At 46.7% G+C, this 22,658-nt stretch overlaps 1 long non-coding RNA gene across 1 annotated transcript; it reads left to right on the top strand.

Annotated features, from left to right (window-relative positions):
* Positions 1-3,686: 3,686 nt before the first annotated feature.
* Positions 3,687-7,205, top strand: LOC140693912 (uncharacterized). Its single transcript, XR_012069617.1, has 3 exons — positions 3,687-3,937; positions 4,085-4,292; positions 7,060-7,205. It is a non-coding gene; the product is annotated as an uncharacterized lncRNA (long non-coding RNA).
* The last annotated feature ends 15,453 nt before the right edge of the window (positions 7,206-22,658 follow it).

The raw sequence follows: 22,658 nt of genomic DNA, 5'->3' as shown, positions 1-22,658 counted from the left end.
AGGGGTGGGGGTGGGGGAGAGGGGAGGTTAGATCAGAGCCCACGGAGAGGAGATGCCCCTCCCAGGAGCCTCACACTGGGCAGTGGCTTCTGGCATCCAGCTCTCCTGTTCTCAGGCCCATTCCATCTGCGGGGTTTTCCAAAAACATAATGGTGGAAGGGCCATGGAGGACACCTAGAACTTCCAGAATAGACAGGGGGAGCAGAGTTACCATGCTGGCCCTGGGTTTGGAGACAGACCTACAGTGGAGACCACAGGCTTCTGAGAAGCCAGTTTCGAAATAAAGGCAGTATGCACTGGAATACCCGGCTAGAGAGAGTGCTTCATCATAGACATGTAATTTACATAGTTCTCACCACTAAATTCTGTGTTCCCAACACGCTACATGAATGACGGCTTCAACACACACTCATTTCTGAGATGTGAAAAAGTGTAGAGCTGCTCTTTCATCCTGCATAATGGGCATGGCTACACTTAAGAACACTTACCAAGATTTCTCAGCAAGAGCCAATTTCGAAATAAAGGCAGTTTGTGCAGGAAAACCCTGTTGGAGTGAGGGCTTCCCCATACACATGTAAGTTATAGAGTTCCCCTCACCATGAAACGCTGTTCCCAACATGCTACATGCATGAAGGCTTCGACACACATTCAGTTCTAAGATGTAAGCATGTGGAGAGCCGCTCTTTCATTCAGCATGAAAGGCATGGTTACACCCAGGAAGATTTACCCAGATTTCTCAGCTGCTTCCTTCAGCCAGATTCAAAATAAAGGCAGTTTGTGCTGGGAAAGCCTGTTGGAGCGTGTTCAGAGCTGTTTCGGGCTCTGTCCCAGCTGGAGGGTGCAAAGCCCAACCTCCAGAAAGAGGGACCAGGACCCCACCCGCCAGGTGGTGTTGCCTTTGTAGGGGAACAGTGATCTTTGGGTAAGATATATTGCGGCTCTCTCTAAAAACTGCTTTGACTTAAGTTTGCATCCTAGTCACCAGTTCCAGGACAACAGAAAAGGCATACCCTACATCCCTTTGCACTCAACTCTTCCCAAAAGAGCAAATATTTGTCCATGAAAATACCAGCTGCTCTTCTAAGGCCCACTAAATACCCAGCAGTGTGGGCGGTGCACTCTAGATCAGGGACAGGTGGAGAGGGAACAGCGGTCCTCCAGCAGGCTTGGCCTGGTGTGGCAGCTGCGCTGTGGGTGCGTGGTGGGGAGGGAATGCAGGGAATCCTGTTTGAGGGGCCTCTGTGCACGCCTGCATTATAGTCTGAGGTTTCATACAAAGGCTCCAGGCATCCTAACTGGTCAGATACAGCCCCCACCCTTGGGCTGGAACCACCAGGAGATAAGTACCTGTAACAGGGACGGTGCCTGGTGTGGGGAGAGGTCATGGGACACTCCGGGGGCAGGGGCGGTGGTGCTGGGGAAGGCAGGGGATGCAGTGAAGGGTGGAGGGAGCAGGGTCCTTTGCTTGGGGGTGCGAGTTCTTTGGGAGACCACAGGGAATGGCACACATCATCCCCACCCTATACCCCAAATTCCTAGCCCCGCCAACACAGGGGCTGCTCTGCACCCTCTCAACGTGGCTCTCCTGTAAGACCGCACCCAACCAGGCATCTGGCACCCTGCCCTACCTCCCCTCTTGGGACAGATCCCGTCTTCTTGGAAACTGCCTAGCAGCGCGTATTCAAGGCCGGCAGCCGGCCTGGCGGATCTGCACTTCAGGTGCCCTACCTGGCCAGCCGTGCCTGCCTGGGCTCAGTCCTCTATCTTGCCCACCGGTAGCCTGGGTCCACTTCCGGTGCAAGCGGAGGCCGCGGAGCCCAGGCTGAGCCCCGCACACAGACAGGTGAGGGTGCCCCCGCCCCGCTGCCCCGCCGCCCCGCCCACTGTTGGCAGCATTGCCCCAGCCTCCAGCCGGTGCCACCTGCAGCTGAGGACCTCCGCGTGGCCCCGCCCGCCCCGGCCCCGCCCAGCTGCCCCATAAGCCTCCCCCCACCCCCGTCCTGGCCGCGCCCTGGCTCCCATTGGCTCCGAAAGTTCTGCCCTCGCACGTCTAGCCTCGGGAGGACGTAGACGCAAGCGCTAGGGGAGGGCCCCGCGGCGTTGCCATGGATAAAGACGCCGCGCTCCTCGCGGGCTGGCGCGCGCTTCTGGGGCAGGCAGCGGGCTCCGGAAGTGTTCAGCTGCCCGGGACCATGGCGGTGTTTGCTGCTGGGGATGGCGGCTTGCTTGGCCGGGCCACTAGTTCTGGCCGCGTCAGTCGGCGGCCGACATCTTTTCTGGGGCGGCGTCTCACAGACGGTAAACGTACGGCCGCGCCGTTGGCGGGGCCAGTGGACATGGACCGGGGTGGGATCCGGGTTGGTGTGGCGGCCGGGGAGGGCTGTGGTGCCGGGGAGCGGGTTGGGGCGGGGGGGACAGGGCTGGGGCACAGCCTCCGGCTTTCCTCCCCCTCGGGCTCTGGGGCTTGGACCGCGAGTCCGGGTAGCCCTGCGTGGCCGCGGCCTCCCAGAACCCCTGGGAAGGGCAGGTGGAGGACCCGTCTTTTATGAAGCGGGGCCTTACCCGCGTTTTGAAGAGCCCCAGAATCAGATGTTGGAATAGGGTGGTTTATCAGCCTTGTATATCAGCAGGGAAATTTCAGTTCCATCCAGATGTTGGCTCCTTCGCTAAAACTCAGGAATAAGACAAGGGTCAGTGTCAATTAGCAGTTATCTAGGGCTTGACTCAAAATAGACTGTGCGGGGTGTAGAGATGGTAGATGGGCCCGCCCTTTCAAGATTGGTACTCTTCTGGGATTAGAGGCCTCAGTTGAGGATTACATCCTCATCTGCAGTAATGGAGGTTGTGGGAAACATTAACACAGAGAAGGGAGGGGTGTTGCTGCGGTAACTCATTAAAGAAGCCAGGACACTTGCCTGGCTCTTGTGTAGGGGAGTCTCGCCTAGGGTAGGGCAGCAGTTATCAAAGTGAGTCCGAGGCCCCTGAGATGCAAGACTATTTTCGTAGGAACGCCGGGAGGTCACCTGCCTTTTGCACACTCTTGCACTCCCGAGTTTCCTGTGGGGTTTTCCAGGGAAAACCTAGTCTGTGATATCACAAAACAGGTAATGTAGAGGCAGATAGAATTAAGCTCTCACCAGTCCAAAAGAGATTTTCAGAAATTAAAATCACTGCTATTCCTCTCATTAATGATTTTTGTTTAGAAAAATATACTTATTTTTTGCTTAAGAGTATTAATGGTATCATGTAGTAGGTTGTTATTATTTTTAAGTGAACTCATAAACATTTTTTAAAGTTCTTATTTAACTTCTAACACAGGAACTATTGATAGATTTAACCCACATAAACAGCAGCCTTTTGAAGTCCTCAGTATTTAAGAGTGTACAGGGGTCTTTAGGCCAAGAAGTTTGAGATCCCCTGGAGAACGGGTGCTCAGGTACTAGTCAGGTGCTTAGCGTTGATAGACAGATGCCAAGATGTCTTCTGCATGTGCTCCCGGACTCGAAATAATTGGCCACACAGATCGGTGGGCAGTGCCTCCACTATACAAACCAGAAGCTGCTGAACGTGTCTTGAGTCTAGGCCATGTGCTGTGCAGAGATTCCCATTGTATCTGTTCTATCTAAGCCGGGATTCCTGTGCAGAGACCTGGCTCTGAAGACCCGCTCTCCTTTGCTCCCTGCTAGGTACCTTCTGTGTTATGTCAACCCTCCGGAGGGCTTCAGCCTCCGTAGGGGCGTCTGTATCCACATCGCCTTCCTCCTGAAGACCCTGCTGAAAATGGAAGAGTCGGTGCTGGTGATACCCCCTTGGGGCCGCCTCTACCATTGGCAGAGCCTGGACATCCACCAGGTCCGGATTCCCTGGTCTGACATTTTTGATCTCTCAAGTCTCAACAGAAACATCCCTGACAATGAGTACGAACAGTTCATTGCAGGTGAGATGGTGATCGTTTAACTGGGGCCAGACGGTTTTTGTTCTGGTTCCGATGTGAACATCGGGCCGTCTTGCTTCGGGTTTGTCAGTCTGCTTAGGGGCCGTGCTCATGTTTCCTGCACTGCAGGTGAATTTGGTCTTTCCACAGTTTTTCTCAGGAAATATATCTGAAGTGTATGAGCTCTGTGTTCCCTCCCCTCTGAAAACCCTGGCCTTCTGGTGAGATGGAGCGGTGACAAGGAGGCCACTGCCACAGAGGCCTTGTCCCAGCAGGACTCGCTCCCTGGGCAGTAAGGGCCATTCTTACCTGAAGGAAAACACGATGTATGTGTACCATGGGCCACGTGCTGGAGAAGGTATGTAACCTCTCATTCAGTATAATTTGGTCCTGCTCAAGCTTCCCATTTTACTTTTTGTAGGAGGTAAGATTTGAAGATTTTCTTTGAATACAGCTATTTAGAGCTTATCTTTTTTTTTAATTGAAATGTGGTTGATTTACAATGTTTAGTTAGTTTCAGATATACAGCTGTTTTGTTAGTTTCAGGTATACAGCATAGTGATTCAGTTGTACATATACATAGTCTATTCTTTTTCAGGTTCTTTTCCATTATAGGTTGCAAGATACTGAATATTTTCCCCTGTGTTCTACAGTGAATCCTTGCTGTTTGTCTGTTTTACATATAGTAGTTTGTAATTGTTAATCCCAAACTCCTAAGTTTGTTTTCTAAGTCTGTGAGTCTGTTTTTGTTTTGTAAATAAGTTTATTTGTATCTTTTTTAAAAATTCCACATATAAGTGGTATCATATGTTACTTGTCTTTCTCTGTCTGAGTTATTTCACTTTAGTGTGATAATCTCCAAGTCCATCCATGTTGCTGTAAATGGCATTATTTCCTTCTTTGTTACAACTGAGTAATATTCTTTTATATCTAAATACTACATCTTTATCCAGTCATTTGTCAGTGGGCGTTTAGGTTGCTTCTATGTCTTGGTCATTGAAAACAATGCTGCTGTGAACATTGGGGTGCAGGTATATTTTGAAATTAAGGTTCCCTCTGGATATATGCCCAGGAGTGGGTTTGCTGGATCAAATGATGTCTTTTTTTAGTCTTTTGAGGTATCTCCATATTGTTTTCCACATTGGCTTCACCAAACTACATTCCCAGCAATAATGTAGGAGGGTTCCCTTTTCTCCAAGCCTCTCCAGCATCTATGGTGAGTGGATGTTTGAATGGTGGCCATTCTGAGTAGTGTGAGATGATAACTTATTGTAGTTTGGATTTGCATTTCTAAGATAATTAGCGATATTGTGCCTTTTTTTCATATGCCTATTGGCCATTTGTATATCTTCATTGGAGAATTGCTTGTTTAGTTGTTCTGCCCATTTTTGGATTGGGTTGTTTATTTTTTTTTCTTATTAAGTTGTATGAACTATTTTTATAGTCTACAAGTTAAGCCATGTTCAGTCTCATCTTTTGCAAATATTTTCTCACATTCCATAGGTTGTCTTTTCATTTTGCTTATGGTTTCTATTGCTTTGAAATAGCTGATAGGTGGAACTAGGTCCCATTTGTTTATTTTGGCTTTTATTTTCTGTTGCTTGGGTGGATTGCCCTAGGAAAACACTGCTGAGATATATGTCAAATAATGTTTTGCCTATGTTTTCTTCTGAGAGTTTTTTAGCATCTTGTCTAATGTTTAAGTCTTTAAGCCATTTAGAGTTTGTTTCATTTTTGTTTTTTTTTTTCAACTCTATTATATGCTTTCGATTTGTGGTTACCCTATTCTTCAAGTATATCAACCCATTATCATATCTATTTCCTTTAGACTGATAATCACGTAGGCTCCAACACATCCTAAGAATAATGAGAAAAAGGAAAAAGAAAGAGAAAAAAATCTATCTTTTCTTGCTACCGTCTCCCTTTCCCACCTTTTTGTATTTGGATATACTTTTTCTTTTTTACATCTTCATGTTTATTGTCTTGTAACTCGTTATTTCATTTCCAATGATGGTTTTCCCATTTCTATAGCATCCTGCTTCCTTTCTGTTTAGAGTAGAACCTTTTAATGTCTCTGTTTGGTTCCATAATGCTGAATTATCTCCCTAACCCCCTCCACCCTGAGCCTCTGAATACTCAGTACAGGGAAGCCAAACCATCCTAGCCTTCATCAGTCTTGGGATGCAATCTTCAAAGTGGGAAAGAAGAATCATTGAAAAATAATATTCTGTTTGTTGCTTTCTACCCTTGCCCAGAGAGTGAGAATCACCTCTGAAGGCGGAGGAAGAAAGATGGGGGCATGGGGCACAAAGTCTTTTCTCCTTTTGCTACTGAAAAAAATGATTTCTTTTGTAATTAGTGATGATGCCCTTTAAATTGGTAAGATCGAGATTCCACAGCTTCAGCGCCTGTGAATAACCAGCTGGGAGAAAGCTCTCCAGGGCCCCTGCAGTGGGAAAGGCAGCCCCTCTGAGCACCTGTTGTTCTGTATTCTTCCGGCCTCCACACAGGTTCGTTAGGCACTGTGCAGGACGATGCAGTTCCCCAAGGTGGAGGACTGGGAGACCCCTGCTTGGTGGCAAGCCACAGGAGCCCACACTTGAAGGACAAAATGAAGAGTAGTGGGGCGGGCATAGGAACAGAGGATGGTTGAGACCCAGGATAGTTTCCTGGAGGCCAGCAGGTGAGACTGGCGGGGCAGATGGGGCCCTGGTGCATGGGCAGTCCTTGAGGGATCTGAAGCAAAGATATGAACCAAGATACTGGATTCGTGTGGGGGTAAATCGCCCCCTGGAAGCCACGTGGCAGTGCAGCGAGCCCAGGAGGAGCGGGCATTTCCCCAAAGTTGGGTTGACAGATCACAACCAACTCACTGGGAACCGAGAGGTACAGAGATATTGTTAACTTTTTGTCCCTCTTCCTGGAAAAAAAATTGCTTCCTGTTGAATAGCCTGTGTAGTTAGTGAGAATTAAAGACATGAAGTAACATTTCCTCAAAAGTCATCCATTGTGCAGTTGTTAATAAGGGTCAAATGCAAACTTGAATAGATTAAATCAAACAGTCATCATCGTATTTTAAAATCTTTTAAAATAAAAAATCTTGCTGTCTTTGTTCTTCATTTCAGGGTTCACTTGGTGATAATAGTAACAAAAGCAACAGCAAACCTTTAAAGAATTCTGTCCTGCTGTTCAAGGAACTCTGTGTTCATGACAAACAAATGAGGTGGCACTTTACAGGAAGGACAGTCATTAATCACACAGCTAGTAAATGGCAGGGGTGGGACTTGAACCCAAGCTGCCTGACCCCAGAGCCCCCTCTCAGGCCCTTCAGTGCAGCTCATCACTTGGTATGCCCAACAGAGGCCAGCATTAAAGAGCAGCATGACCTTGGCTGCTTGGCCTCTGTTTCTTCATCTGTAGAATGGGGGTGTGGGCAGTGAACTCTGTGAGCTCAGTGGTCACTTCCTCCAGCTCTGCTATTCTACTGCTTTGAGTTAATTTAAGAAGTATCCGAGCCCCTGAATGGCCCACCCATAGGCTGGCGCTTTGCTAGGCCGTGGGTTACGGAGAAAAATAAGATCATCCTGCTTCTCCAAGGAGCCTGTGTCCCTCCACGGCAAACGGCTGTGAGGCCCAGGCTCCCTCGCTGGCAGTCGGGGACTGGGCAGGAATGTCTGATAGAAGATGGAGGCAGAGCCCCTCTGGGAACAGTGGTGGCCACAGAGCTATCAGGAGCGGGAGCATCTGTCCAGGCTGCTGAGAGGGGGGCCCTCATGAGGCCAGTAGCCCCCCCAAACTAAGCCCTCAGGACAAAGATCCAGCCATTCCTGCAGTGTCACAACAGAGCCAGTCCATCCTCATCACTGTGCCCCTGTGCTCCTTTGTCCTGGGGCCTCTCTTCCCCCTACACCCAGAAGACTCATCTTTCTCTCTTCTCTGAGTGTCCCCTCACTTTACCCATGGTCCCTGCTTCCTAGGCCACCATCTCTGGAGTTGACGATTTGCCCCCTCACACTCTCCGTTTGATCAGGAGCCTGGGTTGACCTCCTTGTGCTCACTTTCCCCCATGAGGTGATTTCTCCTCCTCTCTTGGGAACACCTGGAAAACCCAGTCCATTCCTAGCAGTGCCTGCCACAATGGCCTCCCTGCTCATCTGCCTCAGTCAGGAGCAGCTGGACCACCAACTCTGTATTGCCTCACCGCCTACCATCAAGACGTCAATGTTGATTCTCCCTCCACCACCCAGTATGGTCATTGTAGGGTCGTCTTCTCCGTCAGCCTGAGCCAGACACCTCCCATTCACCCTACCCCCGGGCTCATACCCGGGCGTGTCTCCACCCCAGGTCCAGCCTCTCTCCTTTATGTGCCCAACTCTAGCCATCCAGCTGCTTCTCCACCAGCCTCCTTGGCCCTCCTTCACCCTCACTGGGGCATCATGCACTGACTCCTCTGCTTTCCTACCTGTCCACGTTCCTCTTACTTCCACTTCCCCACCTTCCAGCTCTGCATCCACAGTCAGCACTCTCTTTATGACAAACAAAACTCCCTTGACCCTTGATCTTTTCATTTCCTCACCAGGACGACTTCCATCTCGGTTCACCCAGCTCTATTTGTTCTGAGCCTGCAGGCAGCAGGCTCTCCCAGCACAGATTTCTAAGACTACAAATCAATGCCCAGCATGTTGCCACTGCCAGGCAATCCTCCAGGATTTCTCTAGTGAGCACATTTCCCCACTTGCCACACAGTGGTGTCAACATTCTATGCTCTCTGCACACCTCTAAGCTTCCCTCTGTCTCTTCCCTGACTCCCAGCAGATGGCCTTGCCTCCTGCTTCAGAGAGAATGACATGTTACTGGAAAGGAACTCGCTCACCTGCAGCAAATCTGCTCACCTCACCTTTTATCTGTCCCTCTCCCACCTGGACTCTAGCTGTAGTTGTTCTTAATTTAGTGAGTTTAGTTGACATATATATACACAGTTAAAAGCTTAGCACACTATAGGCTACCTTCTTGGGCTTACTTTTTCAATTTAACATAGGGTGTATGATGCATCCACTTCGTTGCATGTACCTGCAGTTCATTTGTTTTAACTGATCTTAAATGTTGTGTGTGTGAAAGTAACACAAGGCAAGTGTAAGCCAGGATTCAGGATGCTGGTTACTTCCTGTGAGAAGAGGCCTAGGGCAGGATAGGACACAGTATGTCACTGTCAATAGTCCTGTTCTGGTGCTGGGTGATAGGTTCACAACTGTTTCTTATAATATTAATTTTAATACATAAATACTTCTGACAGGCACCTAAGGTGAGAATGTGTCATGAGCCAAGATATACAATGGATAATATTACATCATTATTGTTATGTAATCTTGTTGTAAAATATAATATTCATAATCCTACATTGTTATGTGTTATATATTATATAGATGCATGAATTATATATTATGTATATAAATAACTACATATGTATTATATACTATCTGATAATAAATAAACAGAACATAACATGCTAGTATATCTACTATTGTGTATTATTTAATAAATAATATACTATATCCTGTTATATGACATGGCACCTAATCTTTAATCAAATAAAAATATGTCACTATATGTAATGGTAATTAATAAAATTAAATGAAAATTCCCGCAGCTTTTAACGCCAACACCGCTCCAGCTGTCACTGTCTATCTTCTTCCCTTTCATGGTCGAGGTCCTCACGGTGCTATCTGTTCCCCTTTTCATCTCGTTATCCTGAACCTTCCTCCCCCTCCCATCCCATGCTGCCTTCTTCCCCGTGGTCCCTCTAGTCACCAGCGGCCTCTGGGGCACTGATTTCAGGGCAGTGTCTCAGGCCCAAGCTCACCCGCCTGTCCTCCGCCTCTGCCACTGCTGGTGGGGACGGGGCGGGGGGCAGAGTGCACCTGTTGTCCTGGAAGAGAATACAGCACAGACTCCGTGACCAGCAGGAGGTGTGGCCGGGACCTGCAGGACTGGGGGGAGAAGCAGACTGTCTGCATCCAGACCGGGGGCACTTGGAGTGTGAAGAAGCCCAGTCCTCACTGCCCCTGAAGTGAGGAAAACACCCTCAGGTGAGTTAAAGTGCTTATGACCTAGGTCTGTTGGCTGCAAAGGACAAAGGGGTCCCTAAGGGGAGGTTAGTTGATGTTCCAGGCCCCACAAAGGCCCTAAGGGCTGGCGGGGAAGCAGGCTGGACGCTCCACTGGACCCAGTGTCCCCTCGGGGGTGGGGCCTTCCGGAACAAGCAGAAAGCCCTCAGTCTCTGGGGGAACGCGGCAGTGTGGGAGCATCCCTGCAGTGAGTCAAGTGACGTCAGGGCCTGTGGGATCCGTTTTTATGGCCACATTGAGCCACAGCAGAAGCCACAGCAGGAGTGGCTTCCTGTCTCTCCAGCTGACATCCTCGTGTCTGAGTGCCAGGCTTCAGACCCGATCCCCTGGGGTGCTAGGACAGTTATACACAGAGGCGGCTCGGGGAGGCCTCAAGAGGGCTGTACTGGCCTTGCTGTCGACATGATTACACAAAGATCAAACAATCCATCAATGGGAAGAAAATAAGAACCATGGTCACATCTGGACCGCAAGCTTAGATGTGGTATATGGGTGATATTTATCGACAATCTGGCGAGGATCTGGTCAAAGCTAGAGGCCAAGGCAGCAAACCGGTAGTGACACTAAGGAACATCGTGGTGCAGAGGCTGGACTGGGGGTCTGAAGGCTCCTCCCAGGAGGAGCCTCAGAGTTTGGGAGGTGGCTAACGTGCCTGCTTCATGTCACTAGCAAGTGATGCCACCTGCGGAAAATCAGCTATAATCCTGAGCCGGGTCAGCCCTGGGTGATGTGATAAAGGCTCCTACAAGAGGAGGCGCCAGACGGATAGTGAACCAACCAACAGGCTGATGAGTTTCTGGCCTGTGTTTATCGTGCTTTCGCAGCCAAGAATGAGGAGAGAGTTGAATGGTTCACCATGAAGATTTTAACAACTTAAGAGAGTTCCGTGTCTCACTGCATTTCAGTGTCACCCGGAGGAATTCAAGAGGTGTTTAGACCCAGAGGGGACTAACAGCCTCTTGGTTCCTCATCAACCTGACAAACCCACCAGCCCTCTATGGCCAGACCTTGGCAAGTGCCTTCCCTTGTTCTAACAAATCCCTTTCCACTCACGCCTGTGGTATGCTTTTATTTTTGTTTAATTAATGGGAATGAAGATACCTTACAGCCTCTTCAGAACTTTCCTTAGGCCTTCTGCTCTTAGACCCCGGCAAGGGGGCCCGCTGCCCTGGGTCCTGCACTGCAGAGGGTCCCTCTGGCCCTGACACTTCCTCTGGCCACGCCCTCCATGGGGTGGAGTCAGCAGGGCCAAGGGGGCAGGGTCATTGGCTCCATCCCATGCTCTAGAAGCCCAGGACCCCAGATGCCCTGTCTCAGCAGCCCCTGACCCATTCCTAGTGCCTGCACCGGCTCTCCCGGAAGCTCAGATTCCCAGGACTCACAGAGAGGCCAAAGGGCAGCTGTATGTATGGAGGGTATGAGCAGATCCCGAATGTGAGTTTTGAGTGTCCCCCTGTGAACATCCAAGGCCACTTGTGGCAAGGGATGGACCCAGCATTGGGAAGAAAAGGATCAGGCTAGTGGTCAGAGACTGGGAATCAGCTCTCCCCACATGCTCACTTTCTTTGCCGGACTCCCCTGTGTCTTGGAATTCTAAATTTGAACCTGGCCTTCCCCCTTATAATGAACGTATATTTGTAAAGGCAGGACTTTAGAACCTACTGCACTTAACATGTTTACATGTACAGGATGTGAGCTCCCAGGTATGCTCTGGCCTGCACTTCCAAAGGTCCAGAGCAGTTATGTTGGCTCTACTGAGACTGTAATTGGTAAAGACCATCTCCAGAGAGGAGAGCTCCTGCTTCACGCTCCAAAGTCAGGATCTTCTGAGTGGATAAAACAATGGACACTGTGACCCTCAATTGTAAATTGATTTAGAATAACGCCAAAGTGTGTAAGACGTGCGTGTGTGCACGCACGCACCTGGGGACGTGTGTTGTACATGACTGTGTGTTTGTGTGTGCTCACGTGCACCTGGGGATGTATGTGGTTCTGTATGTTATGTGTGTGTGTGCACCTGAGGATGTGTGTGGTTGTGCGTATGTTATGGGTGTGTGGGTGGTACATGACTCCATGTGTGTGTGCCCGTGGGGATGTATGTGGACTAGAGCCAGTGTGTCTGCACGTGTGTTTGTGTGTACGTGCATGCATTACTTTTAATAGTAGAAGCTTTCCTTTAGAAATACGATGTAGTAAAAATTGTATGGTGTCCTTTGCTGTATAAATCAAAATTAAAATTATCTTCAATCACCAGAAATTTAGTCCCCCTCAGATTCTGTTTTTTTTCCATATTGATTATGTCCTCATTTTACTGATGAGGAAACTGTAGCTTAGAGATGTTGACTGACTCAACCAATGGCATGGAGCTCGCGCGCCCAGGGCCAGGACCCAGTCCAAGCCGCGCTGCTCCAGAGGCCTGGAGCCCTGCTCATGATCATGCGTGGCCTCTTGGCGGGGGAACAGATTCTGATGGGCTGTGGCCAGCGTGCAGGCTGCCCGTGCCGGGGACTCGGGAAGCCGGGTGGAGAGTACCAGACAGCAGACAAGAGTGAAGGGCTGCTCAGAAGTCAGATAGTTTCCTAGGTCTTGGATGAGGAAGGAGGCTCACTGCTCATCCTTGATCCCTTTGCTGGTGGCCAAAAGGGACCAAGGCCCACGAGAGCACTTCTGGGAGCTGCCTGCCAACACCTGGAAAAGGACTGCTCAGGACTGGCTCTGCAGTAGGAGCAGAGGAAGGAAATGTCGCCTCCTGGTGGACATCCTTTGTGATGGCAGTAGGAGGCCTAGGAGCCTTGGTATCGAGGTGGCAAGGCAAGGTCCTAGTGGATGATCGTTTCCACGTGTCTTAAAAAGCATTGCTTCATATATTTTATCCATTTTGTGGTTTATTTTAGGGTGGTAAATATGGTCAGTGTTACTCCATATTACCTAGATTAATTAATTTTTTTATTGTTAATTTTCTCTTCAGTGATTTGGAAGCTATATTGCCTCTTAAAGAAAATTCTCTCTAAATCTTTATAAATCATCTCTAAGTTCATAAATTTTTATGCAATTGGACCAGTATTCCTATAAGTGTCTCAAAAATGAAATAATCTATTAGATCCTGTTCCTCAATAATGATAAATTTAGCATATTTTACCTCTCTGTTGTTCTAAATTGTGTGTGTGTGTGTTTGTGTGCTCCAGTTACTACTTTTTACACAGTTGCTTTAAGTTTGTTACATTAACAAAGAAAATATAGGTATATACATCTTGGATTTCATTGCTCACTACCACTATTTAATCCCATGTCTTTCCCACTTTTGAGTTATTTACTTATTGGGATTTCCCAATCAACTGGACACATGATTGACTAATTGTTTTTGAGTGGTGGACTTGGAACACTTACATATCTATATGTAGATTTATGTTCTCCTCGTCAACAATTCTCAGAGTGTTGTTGATGGCCCAAGCCTTGTTTTAAATTAAGGCATTGTTTTTCATCACCAAAAAAAAAAATTATTAATTTAAGGTGTTGTCTTTTTATGGCTGGCTAGTCTTTTATGGTGAATGGATATTAATAGAGATTTCCTTAACCTTCCTCCTTCTTTTTGCCATAACTCGAATTCATTGAGAAACATGTTTTTACCATTTCTCAGATGGGCTTCAACTTTGACTTCTGCTTTAAACCATCACCCCACTCTTTTTCTCCATGCTTATTCCTGAAAAAGTGAGCTCTCTATTGGTTTATAGGTGGTTCCCGTCAAAGATGTGTGACTCTCTGTCCAAAGTTCCAAAGGAAGAGAAAAGGAAAGATTCCTGTTTCTGGTGGTTACATTTTGTCAGGTTAGAGATCTAGTTATCCATGTGGCTGCAGTGGAATCTGCAATATCTTGGCTCAGAGTTTTGTTTTTCTGGCTTACTAGGGGAACCGCATTAGCTGGGGTCACGTCGCTGTGGCCGTTGTCAGGATCCTGGGACTGAGGCAGCCCCTTTGCCTCCTTGTTATTTTGATCCTGCAAACTGGGTCCCAGTTATGTGAACCCTGCACCTGGTGGCCAGGATCGCCCCACACGTGACGTGTACCCAGTTCCTTGGCGTCCCTCACTGCTATCAGCTATTTCCAGTAAGAGTACGTGATGGCTTCCACTACTGTCCTTCCTCCATCCTCTCCAGGCAGGCCCTCCTTTCCCACTAGTTGGCCCTAAACCTTCTCTCCTGCTCTACATACGCTGACGGAATTCCTCAGGGTTTCCAGCAGGTAGATGGGTCTCTTCTATGTTTGGACCCCTTCAGTGCTTGCAGTGAAAATATAGGATGTGGGAAGGAGGAGCTTGGGGATTCTCCATATCTAGGGCCTCCCTATCCAGCAGATTCAACTAACGGTGGATTGAAAATATTGTTGAAAAAACAGAAAGTTTCAAAAAGCAACACTTGAATTTGCCATACACTGGCAACTACTTACATAGCATTCATGTTGTATTAGATACCATGAGTAATCTAGAGATAACTTAAAGTACACAGAAGGACACAGTGAAAGAGAAAGTGACAACAAATATATGTGTATACTCATGTATAACTGAAAACTTGTGCTGTATGCTGGAATTTGATACAACTTTGCAAAATGACTATAACTCAATAAAAAAAGTTTGTATATATATATAAAAGTAGATGGGGGGATGTACATGAGTCCCATGCAAGTCCTATGTCATTTTATACAAGAGGCGTCAGCATCCATGGATGTTGACTTCAGGGTGAGTCCTGGAACCAGTGCCCCATGGTTACCAAGGGATTACTGGAAGTCCAGGCTCCTTATACCAGCCTGCCATGTCCCCACATGGTCTGACTCCTACCTGTACCACACTTCCCTTGTCACTCTCCTCCAGCCCTGGCAGACTGCCCTCTGATTCTTGAACAGGCCACACTCACTGCACTTCATGTCTGGCCCTTAGAAATACCCATTACTTTCTGAGCATGGCTCTGCTTTCACAAGATGGGCTGCATTGTCACTAGAGAAGTCAGTGTGGAGGTTCCTTTAAAAACTGAAAATGGACTTAACTCATGATCCAGCCTTCCCATTCCCGGGCATATGTCAGAAGAAAACTCTAATTCAAAAAGTCACATGCACCTCAATGCTCACAGCAACAGTATTTATAATAGCCAGGACATGGCAACAACCCAAATGTCCATTGACAGGTGACTGGATAAAGAAGTAGTAGTATATTTATACAATGGAATACTACTCAGCCATGAAAAAACAAATAATGTCATTTGCAGCAACATGGATGGACGTAGAGATAGTCATTCTAAGTGAAGTAAACCAGAAAAAGAGAAAAATGCCATATGATATCACTTATATGTGGAATCAAAAAAAGAAACATATGAACTTAAATACAGAAGATAAACAGACCCACAGACATAGAGAAACAAACTTACGGTTCACAGGGAGAGAAGGGGATGGGAAGGGATAAATATGGGGATTCGAAAAGTGCCCCTCTTGGGGAGTGATGGAAATGTTAGCTATCTTGATCGTGGTTATGGTTTTCTGGGTGTAGACATTTATCAAATTCACCAAGTAGTACATGTGAAATATGTGTATTTTATTGTACAGCTATCATACCACAATAAACGTGCCCTTAAAAAAAAAACAGGAAAACACTGGCAGCATTTTGTCCTACGTTTTTATGTGTCTTAAGTGAGTGGGTCTTCAAGATTCTGGTCTGCCATATTTTCTGAACCAGAAGTGCCCTCCTTCCCTTTTCTTTGGTAAACTGTCAGTGGGCGGCATTTATTCCCGTGGCTTCAACTGCTCTCTGTCCAATGATTAACTGTCAAATCTTTTCCAGCATGGACATCTCAGTTCAGTCCCAGAAATATATTTCTAATTGACAAGTAGACATTCACATTTGGTTAGCACATAAAAATCTCAAGCTCTGTTTGTCTGGATTTACACTCGCCCAGAACTAGTTTTACTTTTTCAAACAATGGCATCACTGTCCCATCACTTTTCTGTGCCAAACATCTGGGAGTTTTCCTTTATTTTTCCACTCCCTCACCCCATCAGTACTACAATTCTATTCCTTAATGTCCCCCAACTAAGTCCCTGCTCCTTGCTCCCCACTGCATTAATTCCCACCCCTTTCTAGTCTCCCCAGTGCTGTACTTTAGAGTGAACAATCCACTTTGCTCACTTTTAATGACTAATCTGTGTCACTCTCCTCCTTAAAACCGCAAAGAATTCCACGCTGCGTGTGTGAGGAAGTCCACGCTCTCTGATTTAACGTCACACCTTCTCATCACCTCGTTGCTGCTTTTTTTCAGCCTCAGCTTCCGCTAGTTCCCCACAGCCTCTAGCCTCACTGACCTTCCTTCCCTAAGTGCAAAGTGCTCTTAGACATGACCAGGGGTCTGCACGAGACACGCAAGCTGCTGAGAATCCCGTCCCCACCACGCACTCTCCTGGTCTAGAGATTTGCTGGAATCCGCCAGATGTCAGTGCAGAAAGCATTTCCTCTCTGACACCTTCTCTACCTTCTAGAACACAGCCCCAGGCAGTGCAAGAGCCCCTCTGAACATATAGTATATATGATGCAAAGTGACTCTTACCACATTGTTTTGAAAATCTATTTAAAGTTGTATCTTCCACGACACACTGTGATCTCCTTGAGGGATGGGGGGCTGTGTGGTATTTGTCTAGACAGCTAATGTCTGGCATAGACCCCGGGCCATCGGAAACAGTCTGCTGACTCATCAAGAAGACTTGTCGTCTTTGCGATGTACGAAAGACTACATGCTCTCTGATCTTACACCATCCGGCAAGGGTCAAAATAATTTCACATAGAACTACAGAGGCAAAATATGTGTATTCTTTTCCTCTTTGTGAGCCCTAGATCATAGGCATCCTGGAATGGAGGTGTCACTCAAAGCTGTCTGTCCCCTAGGCTATTACGCCCAGCTTCAACATATTTTTTGAACTTGTAGGGATACGTGTACATCACCCCGTCTTAGAGCAAATGGTGCTTCAGCCTGACCAAGTTTAATGTCCATATAAAAATCAGAAATCTTCCAAACTGAAGCCTGAAGAAACATTTCCCTTTTCTCCTTCCAGTCTGTGTGTCATCTGCACCCCACATCCCCACTGCTCATCTGCGTCAGGCCACGTTCTATCTAGAAACATTTCCGGTGGGACACTTGGACAAGAACTAATTACAGCAGTAATGAAACTGGTCCCATGAACGTAGGCTCTGCACAACAAGGATGTTTGACGGGAGGCCTCAGCCGCGGCCTGCAGGGTCTGTTCACGTTTTCTGCCTGGCTTCCCTGCAGATGTTGTGCAGAAAATGAAGCCTGCAGTTAAAGTCATAGAAGGCCTAAGAAATCCAGAAAAATGGAGTGAGATTCATCTCCTTGGGAATATTTTTGAAAACCATCCACTAATAAGAAGAAATTTAAGAGGTTCGTTTCAGAGCAGATGATGTCCAACTGCAGGTGGGTCAGTTTTGTCATTGTTGCTCGCTAGTTGGCTTTCTGCTGCTTCTAACACACCGCTTTTAAGAGAAGTGGCCTGAGTCGGCCCTCAGAGCAGAAAGGTGAGCTGGGCCTGGAGACAGCCAAGCTCCTCTGCTGTGTAGTGACCCGCTGAGAAGGAAGGGTTGGCCCAGGGCTTCCTCTGACTCTCTCCCTCAGTTATAAACTCTATGAAGGGAAAATGGAATAAAAATCTTAATTCAATATGGTATTGTCAAAGTATAAAAATAATTGTCTTTGGAGGGGATGGTATAGTTCAAGGGGTAGAGTACATGCTGGATTCAATTTGCGGAAACTCAATGTAAAAAAATAATAAGAAAAAATCTTTAAAAAAAGAAAAATAATGAAGAAGAAGAGATCTCAAACAACCCCAGTTTAAAAAGAAAAAAAATTCCTTTAAAAATAGTAGTCAGCTAGGTCTTTTGCTAGATTAGGAGTTTGGGATTAACAGGTACACACTACTATGTATAAAATAAGTAACCAACTCTCAGGTCCTTAATAAATTATTTCAACCTGAATCCTTTTTCTTTTTTCCCCTAAGCAACCCGTGGAAGCCTCTGAAATTCTCATCTTATAAAAGAATTCATTTAAAAGTGGTTTGAAAGTTACTGGTTAAAACAGTTATTTGTGGTTCCATGAATATAGGTCTAGTAAGAAAGACAGACAGTAAACCAGTAAGCAAATAAATATATGATGTACTGCCAGGTACTAATAATTGCCACAAAGAAACATAAAGCATTTTAGGAGGGAAAATGTTTGAATAGGAAATATGTGCGTGCTATTCTAAATAATCTGGTCAGATAAGTCCTCTCTGAGGGTAAATAATTTGAACAAAGTCCTGAATAAAGCAAAAGAATAAGCCACGTATGTAACAGACAAGAAAAGCCTCCCAGGCCGGAATAAGTGTAAGTACTAGACTTGGAGTTAGAAACGCAGCTGTCCTGGTGGGGACCATCGGGGCGGTGAAGATGGGCTGGAGCAGAACGGTGAGAGCTGAGGCTGCAGAGATCGGTGAGGGCCCGGATCACATAGGGCCTTGGTAGGGACTCTGGATATCCTTCTGAATACAATGGAAAATCACAAAAGTATTTTGCAATGCGGAACAACTTGATCTGATTCATACTTTAATAAGACCGTTGTGGGTAACGTATGGGGAATAAGCAATGGAAGCAGGGCAAGGTAAGCTGATGGGAAGCCAGTGGGAAGAGTACTGCTGACCTGGAGAGAGACACCGAGGTTGGGCTGGGATGATGGTGGGAGACGGGCAGAAAGGGGGACACGATTTAACAGTAACGGTCACAGGCCTTAATGCTCGAGTTGGACACAGACACAGAGTGGTACAGGGTGATGGGTATGTGATATTTGGGGATGAGCCACAGTTTGTGTGCAGAGACCTGACAGGAGAATAAAGTGGGGATGTTGACGTCGGTAAGAAAGGTTGGTGGGTTTTGAATTCCCCCTAGAGTCGCGTCTGTTTCTCTGTACATGACGTCAGCCGAGCAGGGATGGGTGTTCCTACTTCTGCAGAGAATTGCGTGTCCTCCTCATCGACTAATTCGAGAGGCCGACCTGCCCATCCAATTGCAACACCTTGAATCTGCTTCTTTCTATCCAGGAGGAGATTTCCAACTAAGATGCTAATCAAAAATTCCCGTGTCCAGAGTTAGAGATGTGTGCCTTTGGGAGGATCTCAGAGATGCCTCCACAGAGGCTCGGTGTGCTCTCTCTCCCTCAGGGAACACAGTTCCCTTCAGTCCGCTGGGTCTCAGCAGAGAAGATTTCACACATAGCCCCTTTCAGGCCCTGGGGACCAACCTCCCGCTTGGCAGAGCTCTGAAAATGAGCACGAGTTCCGGGCAAAGGGCCTTCTCCAGGGGGCCATCTGGCAGATTACATGAGGACAGTGTACAAAAGGGTGGGAGGGTTGATGGTATAAATGCATTTTAATTTTTGCTCTGAAACTGATTCTGTCCTTCTGTTTTGTTAAGCAAGTGTTCTTAGGCCAGACATGATTCTCCTTTTTTCTTTATATTTGATCATCCAAGAGGTTTAGATAGGGGATTTGTTTTAGGGTAAGAATCTTTAAAAAAAAAAAACCTTGCAAATAGCGTCTTGTTAGGCATTTTGACAAGTGAATTCTCCAGGCAGTATTGAACCCCCTTGTTCCTCCAGGGGGTCTCCAAAGGTATACATGTTCCAAATCTGACCCAAAACCAATGAGACTTTTCTTTTTTTTAAGAACTTCACCATGGGCAAAAGATGTCACTAAAGAAGGTGAGAAAAGAGCAGGTCCCCATAATCCAGAGTCCCTCCCAAAGAGCCCACAGAAGTAAAGAGGAGATGAACGAGAGAAACGTTTTATTTATACACACGCAGGAGCCAACCAGAAAAGTACCTACCATGTTAAATGGTGAAAGTTAAAGGCTTTTTTATCAACCTAACTGAATAGGGAAAAGGGAAAGGAGAGAATTGGCTTCCATGACAGGTTTTCTTCTGCATCTTTTGAATCTCAGTTATCTTCAGCTTAAAGAGGTTTTGTATTAACCGTGGGTTCCATCTGACTTTCCATTCCTCGAACTTTGTTCTTCTTTTTCAAGATTCACTCATGTATTCTGACCCCCTGGATTTTCCACGTGAATTTTAGATTGATTGTCAATTCCTGCAAAATACCACCTGGGATTTGGGTAGGCATTCTTTGAATCCTTAGATCTATTCATGGACCTTTGTCATCTTAGTAGAATGAAGCCTTCTGCTCCATGAATATGGGATTATTCTCTTTGAATTTAGGTCTTAATTTCTCTCAACAGACTCTCTCATCTATTGTAGTCTTCAGTGTCCAAGTCGGGTACTTCTTGCTCACCTGTATTGGATGCTGATTCAGAAGAGACACGACCTCCTGGAGAACCTCTGCTTCCACTGAGCTGAAATGGAACTGAGTCCTGAGAAGGCTTTAAATTCTTTTAAAAATAGGATTAATGTACTTTAATTACTCCATAGATGAGTAATGAATGGGTCACATTAGCATAGGATTTTAATCCTTTTAGAATTAGTAGAGTAATACAGACACGGTACAAAAAATTGAAATATTGCCTAAAAAAGAAGTGATTTGTAATTCCCACCCACAGCGGTGTCTGTCATGAATGATTTGGTGCTTATGTCTCAGTCTCTGTGTCTCTCAGTATGTCTCTCTCCATCTCTGTATCTCACACACTCACAATCAGATCAATTTCCATCTATATTGATTTCACACACATGTGGTCGTGCAGATGGGACCCTGGATGCAGAGAGTGGGTCTGCATACTTCCACCCTGAGGCCTCCCTTGACATTGGGTTGAGACCAGGCACCCACTTTTTCAACTGAACAGCATTCATTCATCCACATGAACCAGAACGAATGGACCCCATCCCCTCTCCATCAACATTAGTGTTGCTTTAATTCCGACTGTTTCAACCAGTGCTGTGATGAACAGCCTTGAAAAGGCATCTTTGAATAGGTGTGTAAGGGCTTTAGTGGGGTGAACTGTACGGATCAGAACTCCTGGGGAAGAGATGCATCTGTAGCCCTTTGATGCGTCCTGCACCCTGTTCTCCTGAAGAGGAGCGTCCCTTCACTCTTCCCTCCAGGGGATCTGCTGGAGCCTCTGCCTGCTTACATTGTCACCAGGGCTGGTTGTCACCTGACTAAAGAACCGCCAGTGTGATGGTGACCAATGCTGTCTCTGCAGTGTTTCCGTCTGCCTCTGTTCTCACCTGAGAGGTCAAGCATCTCTAACACACACTGGCCACCTGCATTGCCTCTCATTGGAACTGCCCATGTCTGTTCTGTTTCTGTTTAGAACACTGAGTTTCAAAAGGATTTTGGACTACAGGAATGGGAAAAATTTCTCCAACCTTGGGTTATGAGGAATGCATTTTCCAGGTTGTGGTTTGCCTTTCAAGCAATTTTTCTGGGCTTTTACTAATTTTTTTGATTCGTTTGGTTTTGTTTTTGCCACAGGAAGAGCTAAGCATCTCCCTTGTGTCTTCTGGCTGTGGTGTCACAGGGGGAACAGCAGTGTCTACCCTGAGATTATGCACAGAGTTACCAAAAGGGCTTCATTTTGTGCATCACATCTTTAATCCTCCTGCATATCCCCTGAAAATAATAAAAATGCTGTTTCAAGTGAAAACAAACAAAAATCCTCAGCCCCAGGTGAAAACATGTGGGAAGGAAGGAAAAAATTCTTTTTTAAAATTTCATTGGCAGGGAACAACCAGTAGAGGTAAAGACACGCAAAGAGAAAGAGGACTTGGGGTTGTCAGGGGCTGGGTGAGGAGGGAGGGGAGTGCATGCTCTGGATCCAAGGTTTCACTTTGAGGAAAGAAATAGTGTGAAACTAGATGGTAGTGATGGTCGCACAACATTGTGAATGCCCCTAATGCTCCTGAATTGCACAATTTAAAAGGGGAAAAGTCTACATTTTATTACATGAAACTCTAAAAAGAAAAATAAAGGATGTCATAAATGATGTGAAACAAGCAAAGGAAACTAAAGAAAATGAAACAAAAACATCTCCAGCGGAAGGGATGTCAAGTTTGTGGGGGGACTGACGGTGGAAATTTGGAGAACATTTTGGAGAAGAAGGTGTGGGTGGGTGCAAAAGGGGCTCTACCCCAGGTGGTGGTGATTCCTGAACTGTTTCTCCGTTGCCCAGCAGTCCAGCTGCAGACGCAGGTTCAGGAGGAGCTGCAGGAGCGGCAGGAGGGAGCTCGAGGTCTGCTGGATCCAGTTCGTCCCATTTTTGGTCTCTGACATCTTCCACTGCCCCTGCCTCCTCTGTAACTATTGGAAGTGGAGAGAGTTTTAAGTCTTGTGGAAGATCTCATGCTGTGAGAGAGGAAAAATTTACGCACCTGCCTCCCTTTCCATGTGCCTCTACAAGGACAGAAATCTTCCCAGAGCTTTCCAGACAGCTCCCACCCAGAAAGTGCCCACAGGATGTATTCTGTGACTGAATTTTTCCAGACAGGTGTTCTGAGGCCATTCTTTTTTCTGGTCCCAACAGTAGCCTCTAGGGACACCTCCCTGTGTGGCCCAGCCTTCGCCCCACCCTC

Source organism: Vicugna pacos, unplaced genomic scaffold (genome assembly GCF_048564905.1).
Source record: "Vicugna pacos unplaced genomic scaffold, VicPac4 scaffold_20, whole genome shotgun sequence".
In the NCBI taxonomy this organism is placed as follows: Eukaryota; Metazoa; Chordata; class Mammalia; order Artiodactyla; family Camelidae; genus Vicugna; species Vicugna pacos.
Note: the sequence above shows the minus strand (reverse complement) of the source record. Positions and strands in the feature narration are given on the sequence as shown.